This window comes from Podarcis erhardii (genome assembly GCF_964252035.2).
Source record: "Podarcis erhardii genome assembly, chromosome: 14".
In the NCBI taxonomy this organism is placed as follows: Eukaryota; Metazoa; Chordata; class Lepidosauria; order Squamata; family Lacertidae; genus Podarcis; species Podarcis erhardii.
In genome coordinates, this window is record NC_138503.1 from 28,061,337 (window position 1) to 28,069,677 (window position 8,341).

Here is an 8,341-nt window from a genome sequence, read left to right on the forward strand (position 1 = left end):
AGTCCCTGGCTCCTCTCCAGTGGAGAGATTAATCCCTGGAGGGATTTGGTCATGTTCAGGTGCCACAAAGTGTCTTCACTTGTTCGCAGTAGGACAAGGTGTTCCAGCCAAGTATGGAGACATTCTGGCTACGTGGAAGCACATTATGCATCATTGATGGGAAGACAGAACATGAGGCATCTGTTCATCAGCTTCATCTTTTGCAATGTGTTCTTGCTGTGCACAACCGGAGCCTGTAATTACAAGTGACCCAGCACTAGATGAGGCGAGATGCATCTGATAACTCTGAACACTCTTTTGCAGTCAAGGTAGTGTGTTAAGACCTGCAGGTCTTCATACCTGAGAAGCAGCCTTGTGTAAGATTGATGGATGCATCTCTGCAGTTCTTTTGTAACTTCCCGGTTCTTCCTCCTCCCAGCACCAAATCTGTAAACATCCCATTAAGGTTTGCACAGCACAGGCCTAGGATGGCAGAGTCGCAAGCAGGCTGGGCCCCCAAACCAAACGAGGAGTGGGTGTAGGTTAAGTAAAGGTAAAGGGACCCCTGACCATTAGGTCCAGTCGCGGCCGACTCTGGGGTTGTGACGCTCATCTCGCTTTATTGGCTGAGGGAGCCGGTGTACAGCTTCCGGGTCATGTGGCCAGCATGACTAAGCCACTTCTGGTGAACCAGAGCAGTGCACGGAAATGCTGTTTGCCTTCCCGCTGGAGTGGTGCCTATTTATCTACTTGCACTTTGACGTGCTTTCGAACTGCTAGGTTGGCATGAGCAAGGTCCAAGCAACGAGAGCTCACCCCGTCGCGGGGATTTGAACCGCCAACCTTCTGATCGGCAAGTTCTAGGCTCAGTGGTTTAGACCACAGCACCAAGTCCAAAAACCTGATTGAATCAAGATGATTGGTGACAGTAAGGAGACTCAAATGTGGTTGGCGAAACTCCAGATAAAGAGAGAAAACTCAAATTTCACTGCCAAAACGAGAGGTTCACATGTTGACACTGTTAAGGAAGTTCCAGCAATGTAAGGTCTTGTTTATGCACCACACACCTGTGAAGGGGTGGGCAGGTGGTGGATTGGGATCTAGTGGCAGATCTCTGAGTAATCTGCAGATCAGCAAGGATGTTGTCTGACTCTCAACTGTTTAGCAATAAGCAGCCACAAAATGAAATCAGTCTCACTCCCACTCTAAATTATATTGCTGAAATTGAGAAAGCATAGGGGAACAAGGAGTGTTCCATTTTATTTATTTATTTATTTAAAAATGTTTGTACACTGCTGTGTGATTACAATATATATCAAAGCAGTTGACAACAATAAAACCATACAATAAAAGCCATACCAAAGTTAAAACAGGCATCAATTCTCCATTGTGGAAAGATATACTTTTTTTTAATTGACTGCACAGGCCTGGCAGAACAGAATAGTTTTTAGCAGGTGTTTAAAAGTTGGCACAGAAGGTGCCTGCTGAATCTCTAGTGGCAGAGTGTTCCACAGGACTGGGCCAATGACATTAAAGGCTCAATTTCTTGTGGTTGGCAAATGAGCCTCACCAACTCGGGGAACGACCAACGATGCTCTGCAGGGGAATCTCAGGTGGCTGAACTACGATATAAGGGTACAGACAGTCCCTAAGATATCCTGGACCATTCAGTTGTGCTATTCAAAGCAACTCTGAATTTTAAAATCCTAACTGCCCATCTTTTGCACCAGCCTCCTGTCGGTGAATCCTGGTGTCCTAGAAACAAGCCTGTAAACTACTTATCCCTATACTAGTGAAATATTATATGGTTACATTCAACAAGTTATAGGATTATCAGTTAAAGGAACCTGGTGGTGATATGTGAACAGAGGTTGTTGTGTTGAAATTCCCATTTAACTAAGATACAGCTGCTCTCCAAGGTGATATTCAGTTGAAGCTCCTGAGCCAACCTGTCATCAGTCAAACGTTTTTCCTGAGCTGCAGTTTTTTTTGGGGGGGGTGGAGTCTGACCTCCTTTGCAATTCAGGCATCCTTTAAATCTGTGCAATCTGTGCTGATTGCTTCCATTTCATTTGAGTGATTCACCAGCTCCTTAGCTGACGCCGCTTCCTTCAAGATTGGGAAAGCAGAAACAGAGTGACAATCAGGGAAACAAAACGTCTCATCTTGGAGGGAGGCAAACTTACTGGAAAGAGGAGGTGTTTATTGATTTGCACTAATAGCAACTTGAAAGTGGATGCCGCCAATTAAAGTGTTACAAGCCTAGATCTTCCGGGAGCAAGGACTCAGATGCTCCTGGAGATTGTCTCTGGAGTCAAGATGTCCAAGCCAAGGCTTGGGTACCCTTGTCTGTAGTCGAGTAGCCATTGTGTAACTCCTGGAGTGGCCTCCAGAGGCATTACAGGGGATCAGGTCAGGAAGAGACATAAGAACATGCAAAGAGGCTGCTGGATCAGGCCAATGGCCCATCTAGTCCAGCATCCTGTCCTTACAGTTGCCAACCAGATGGCCATAATGGGAAACCCGCAAGCAGGATCAGAGCGCAAGAACCCTCTCCCCTCCTGTGGTTTCTAGCAACTGGTATTCAGAAGTACCACATTTTTCGCTCTACAAGATGCACCAGACCACAAGACGCACCTAGTTTTTGGAGGAGGAAAACAAGAAAAAAAATATTCTGAATCCCAGATGCCAGAACAGCAAGAGGGACCGCTGCGCAGTGAAGAGCAGCAATCCCTCTTGCTGTTCTGGCTTTTGGCATAGCAGCGCAGCCTGCATTCGCTCCATAAGACGCACACACATTCCCCCTTACTTTTTAGGAGGGGGAAAAGTGAGTCTTATAGAGCAAAAAATACGGTATGTATTGCTGCCTCTAAGTACAGAGGCAGAGCAAAACCATCAAGGCTAGTAGCCATCAATAACCCTCTCCTCCTTGAATTCACCTAATCCTCTTTTAAAGCCATCTAGGTTGGTGGAGATCTCTACCTCCTGCAGGAGCGAGTGCCACAGTTTAACTAGGCGCTGCATGAAAAGGGTCTTTCTCTTATCTGTCTGGAATTCTCCAACATTCATCTTCATTGGATGTCTATGTGTTCTAGTGTTACGAGAGAACAGAAAGTTTTCTCTATCCTCTTTCTCTCTCTCTTTGATAACATTTTATTAGTTTTCCAAAAATAACAACAATAACAACACAAAAACAAAACAAATTGACTTCCCTCTAGTCCCTTCCTTGGTTCCATTATTTATCAACATACCGCATGTCCATTGTTAAATTTTGAAACCCATTTAAATTACCTATTATCTGTTCATAACTAAATTACAAGTCATTTTAAAACCCTGCTATTGTATTGACCTGTGTACAATGCTTCTGTATATATGCAATAAACATCTTCCATTCTTCCTTAAATTCATTGCCGTCTCTTCCTCTTAGTTTCATTGTCAGTTTTGGCATTTCAGCATATTCCATTAATTTAGCTTGCCAGTCTTCTATAGCTGGGACACCTTCTTCTTTCCAATGTTGTGCTAATAATGTCTGTGCAGCCATAGTTGTGTGCATACTGTAAATAAATTCTTTTGTGATTTTCCTGTACTACCTAATAGGAAAGCTTCTGGTTGTTGTTCTTTACAAAGGTTATCTTAAACATCTTTTCCATTTCATTATAAATCCTTTCCCAATATTTCTTTATAATTTTACAATCCCACCACATGTGAAAAAATGTCCCTTCTGTTGTTTTACATTTCCAATGCTTGCTTTCCTTAGTTTTATACATTTTTGCTAATTTAACTGGAGTAAGATATCCCCTTTCTCCATGCCAGGCATCCTTTTATAAACTTCTGTCAAAACTCACAGGCTTCTCTTGAACTCGTTCTTTGGCATGGGGAAGCATCCAGATCACAGCTCTGCCCTTGGCTCAGCCCGGCTTGAATATAGGCGCACCAACTTCCCATTTGCTCTTCCTCAAGACTTCATGAAACTCCAAGTCACTGGATATTCACTGCTTCAAGATGTTTGAAATATCAAGTGGTATACAAATGCTTTTGTTCAAATACAGTGGAACCTTGGTTCTTGAACTTAATCTGTTCCAGAAGTCCATTTGACTCCCAAAACCATTCGAAAACCAAGGCGCGACTTCTGATTGGTGCAGGCTCCCCAGAAACAATAGTTAACAGCTGCATCAGACATTCAGCTTCTGAAAAATGTTCAATAACCGGAACACTTACTTCTGGGTTTTGAGCATTCGGGAGCCGATTTGTTCGTCAACTAAGCCATTCGAGAACCAAGGTTCCATTGTTTTTCATAAATATGGAGCTCCTTGGAGGAAAGGTGAGATATAAATCAAGAATAATAGACAGGAAAGTTGTGTCTCAGTTTGTGCATTGTTTCGGGGAGGGCGAATTGGCACTTTAATGCAAACCAAATGAATTTTAGCCTCCACCCTTTATGCCGGGGAGAAAAGGGCTGGGAGCATTTTCATTCCCCAGACAAGATGAGCTCCTTGCTCTCTTCAGACCAGCAAAATATCTCCGCCCTCCTATAACCTTTGCATACCAACATTTTTGCCGTGTTCGCCTGTCACTTTTGAAGCTCAAATATGAGGTCCTTATCTTGTTTCATCTCCTCTGGCCTTAAAAGGGAGACAAGACATGACACACACACTTTGCACCTCTTGGGAGCTGACAAGGGTTGGGGAGGGGGGTCTGCCTCAGACCCTGACAATTGCCAGAGCTCCCTGCGCTTTATTGACCAGCTGAAGCCAAGACAACAGCAGCAGCAGCAAATCCCCTTGGCCCCAGAGCAGAGGGAGTGAGCAAAGGCAGATGTCTCTCTCTTCCTCCCTCTCCTGTATTTGCAGCTTGTCAGCGCCAGGCAGCTGCTCCTGTCTGCCAGTAGTCCTGTCAGTGGTGAGAGGGGAACAGGCGCGCATTGAGGTCAGGGTGCAGAGCAGATGGATGACGCAGGATTTATGGCTTCATCTTCCACCTGGAATGCCTCTGGGTTCCAGATTGGCTAATAAGAATATCAGGCCTCTTGCGGATAAGTCTGGGAACTGTGTGGTTGGATCCTTCTCTCCCTCGTTCCTTATTTATTGCATTTATAGTCCCTCCTCTTTCTCCAAGGAGCTTAAGGTAGCATATGTGATTCCCATCCACCCACAACAACAACCCTGTAACGTAGGTTGGGCAGAGAGGAAGTGACTGGCCCAAGTATGATGGCTGAGTGCAGATTTGAAGCCGGATCTCCCTAGTCCCACACCCTAAGGCAGCGGTTCTCAACTTGTGGGTCCCCAGATGTTGTTGGACTACAACTCCCATCATCCCTGACCACTGGTCATGCTGGCTAGGAATGATGGGAGTTGTAGTCCAACAACATCTGGGGACCCACAGGTTGAGAAACACTGCCCTAAAGGTAAACCACTGGTAGGGGGAGCCCTATGATATACATCAAATCAGGGCAACCCCAAGGTCCCTGATGGGGTTGTGGCATGGCCCTAGCCCATGCCCAGGCTTTGGACAGAATCCACACCCCCGGATCCCTTTAACGAGACACCCTTAACGAGGAGGGGCAGGCTTAGGCTACAACCTCCCCTCCCCAAAACAAGGCTTACCCAATGCCTAGCCTCACAAAGTTGTGATGATTGTTACAAGGTAGGCAAAAACCAAATGGCTGGTGCCAATTTGCCAAGTGGGAAAAATTCCTACCCGGCCCCATCAATATGGCAGTCGACATATGTCCATAGCAATGTCAAGTCATAAAGTAAAGGTAAAGGGACCCCTGACCGTTAGGTCCAGTCGTGGACGACTCTGGGGTTCCGGCGCTCATCTCACTTTATTGGCCGAGGGAGCCAGCGTACAGCTTCCAGGTCAAATGGCCAGCATGACAAAGCCGCTTCTGGCGAACCAGAGCAGTGCACGGAAACGCCGTTTACCTTCCCGCCAGAGCGGTACCTATTTATCTACTTGCACTTTGACATGCTTTCGAACTGCTAGGTTGGCAGGAGCTGAGACCAAGCAACGGGAGATCACCCCATTGCGGGGATTCGAACCGCTGACCTTCTGATTGGCAAGTACTAGGCTCTGTGGTTTAACCCACAGTGCCACCCGTGTCCCTTATGTCAAGTCATAAAAAGGTAAAGGTACCCCTGCCCGTATGGGCCAGTCTTGACAGACTCTAGGGTTGTGCGCTCATCTCACTCTATAGGCCGGGAGCCAGCACTGTCCGCAGACACTTCCGGGTCACGTGGCTAGCGTGACAAGCTGCATCTGGTGAGCGAGCGCAGCACACGGAAATGCTGTTTACCTTCCCGCTAGTAAGCGGTCCCTATTTATCTACTTGCACCCAGGGGTGCTTTCGAACTGCTAGGTTGGCAGGCGCTGGGACTGAGCAACGGGAGCTCACCCTGCTGCGGGGATTCGAGCCGCCGACCTGACGATCGGCAAGTCCTAGGCGCTGAGGTTTTACCCACAGCGCCACCCGCGTCCCAATGTCATACCAGAGCTTTAAAAAGAGGGCGGGTGGGCTGGGAGATCCGGCAAAGAGGCGAAAAAGAGGCTGTTCCGATTGGACAGCCAGGGGCGTGACGCTGCAGGGAGTCCCGGTGACGCAGGAGGCATCACCCAGCCCTCCCACCAGGTCACTGCGAGGCCCAGATGCCCTGCCGCAATGCCGCCCACTGGAGGAAGGTGAGGTACAGGAAAGGAACTTCCTTTATTTGTACTCCAGACAAAAAGCCTCCTAAACTTTTGCTGATGAGGACAGTGAGAAGCAGTGTGGCATAGTGGTTGAAGCACTAGGCTAGGAGACCCCCCTCAGTCATGAAGAAGCTCACTGGACTAGTCACTAGCTCCCAGCCTAGCCTACCTCACAGGGTTGTTGTGGGGATTTAATGAGGAGCGGGAGAATCACCCACGTCACCTTGAGCTTCTTGGAAGAAAATATGGCACAGAAAAATTGATGGGAAAGTGTGGGATAATAAAACCTGTTTTGCTGCCACTTCATTTAACCTCCTTGCAAACAAATTGCTCAAGAAATGGGTCATTTGGTAGCATCCTAAGCTGTGCAGATTTGTGAGTTAGAGGCCTTTGCTTGAGCATCTTTTCCCGGATTGTATTTCTGCTTCTAACTTTCTTTATTCCAGCACCGAGCTTGCACATCTGTGCCCAAAGCACACCTCCAAATTCTCTTTCAAACTGACCAGGAGCAAATTGCATTTTCCACCCAAGACAGTCTTTTGCCTTTCATTGCTCCTGGTGCCTCTTTAACTCCCCACGCCTACCCTGCAACTGCCGCCTCCTTCTTGCTGAGCCAAAGGTTTCAAGCTCCTTTTCACAGTTCCTTGCTAAGACACAGGTCGGATAATTGGATCTTCTAAAGTTACAGCTTGGACTGGGAGAGTCTGCCAAGAGCCAGCGATAAGTGACACAAGGTGCCCTTTGCAAAGCTGTCTGGAATGAGAAGGCAGCAGACAGAGTGCTGCTGGAGCAGGCCTCTGGTCTGGCCACCTGCTTTTGGGAAGTCCACAAGGCCTAGCCCCGCCTCTGCCATTAGTCCTTGGGATCTGGTCCTTGGAGGTAGGCTGCCTCTCAACCTGGCTGTTCCATATAGCCATTGTACGTTGGTGCATTTGTTGTGCGGTCTCCTTGTTGACCATCGGGTCTCTCAGGCTCAGTTTTCCCTATCTGGAAAATGGGTGCAACCATGAAAAAAAGAAGAATCCCTGCCTGATAGGAGGATTTGGCCCCAGTATAAACAGGCTCTGGCCAGACGTTTCACCTGGTATCCATTAAGTGCTCAGCGCCAGCTGATTAGCAAGGAGCTTGAGATAAGAGGCTGCTGGTCGGGTGCCAAACTGCTCAATGGGAATCTGAGATGATTATGGCGTTTGGTCGGCTGGCAAGCTGTCAAGGAGAGTTAAGAAAGTCCCACCTGTCCTAAGAATTTGCTCAGAGCACTTGATGTGTCCAGCGGCAGCCCAGAGGAGTTGGCAAAGGTGGGCCAAAATTTGTTCCCTTTGCCTCTCACGTTGCAGCAGACCAGCATGGAAAATGGAAGTTTGGCGCTGGAGGGGTCCTGCTGCCAAGCCAAGGAAGCCTACTTTGTGTTCCTCATCAGGCAATGTCATTTCCATCTGCCTTGCCCCACCCAGTCTTTCCCAGGCTGTGACTTTGAGTACAGCAGCAGCAGCAGTAGCAGCAGCAGGGAAGAGGAGTTCAGAGATTTTTGAAAAAAAAAATAGTTTCATACAGTGCTTTTTGTTTGTAAAAAACCCAAAACTTTAGGGGTACACCCATTTTCCTATTCATATTGAAATACAGTGTTACCTCAGGTTGCATACCATTCAGGCTACAGATGCTTCAGGTTACAGAC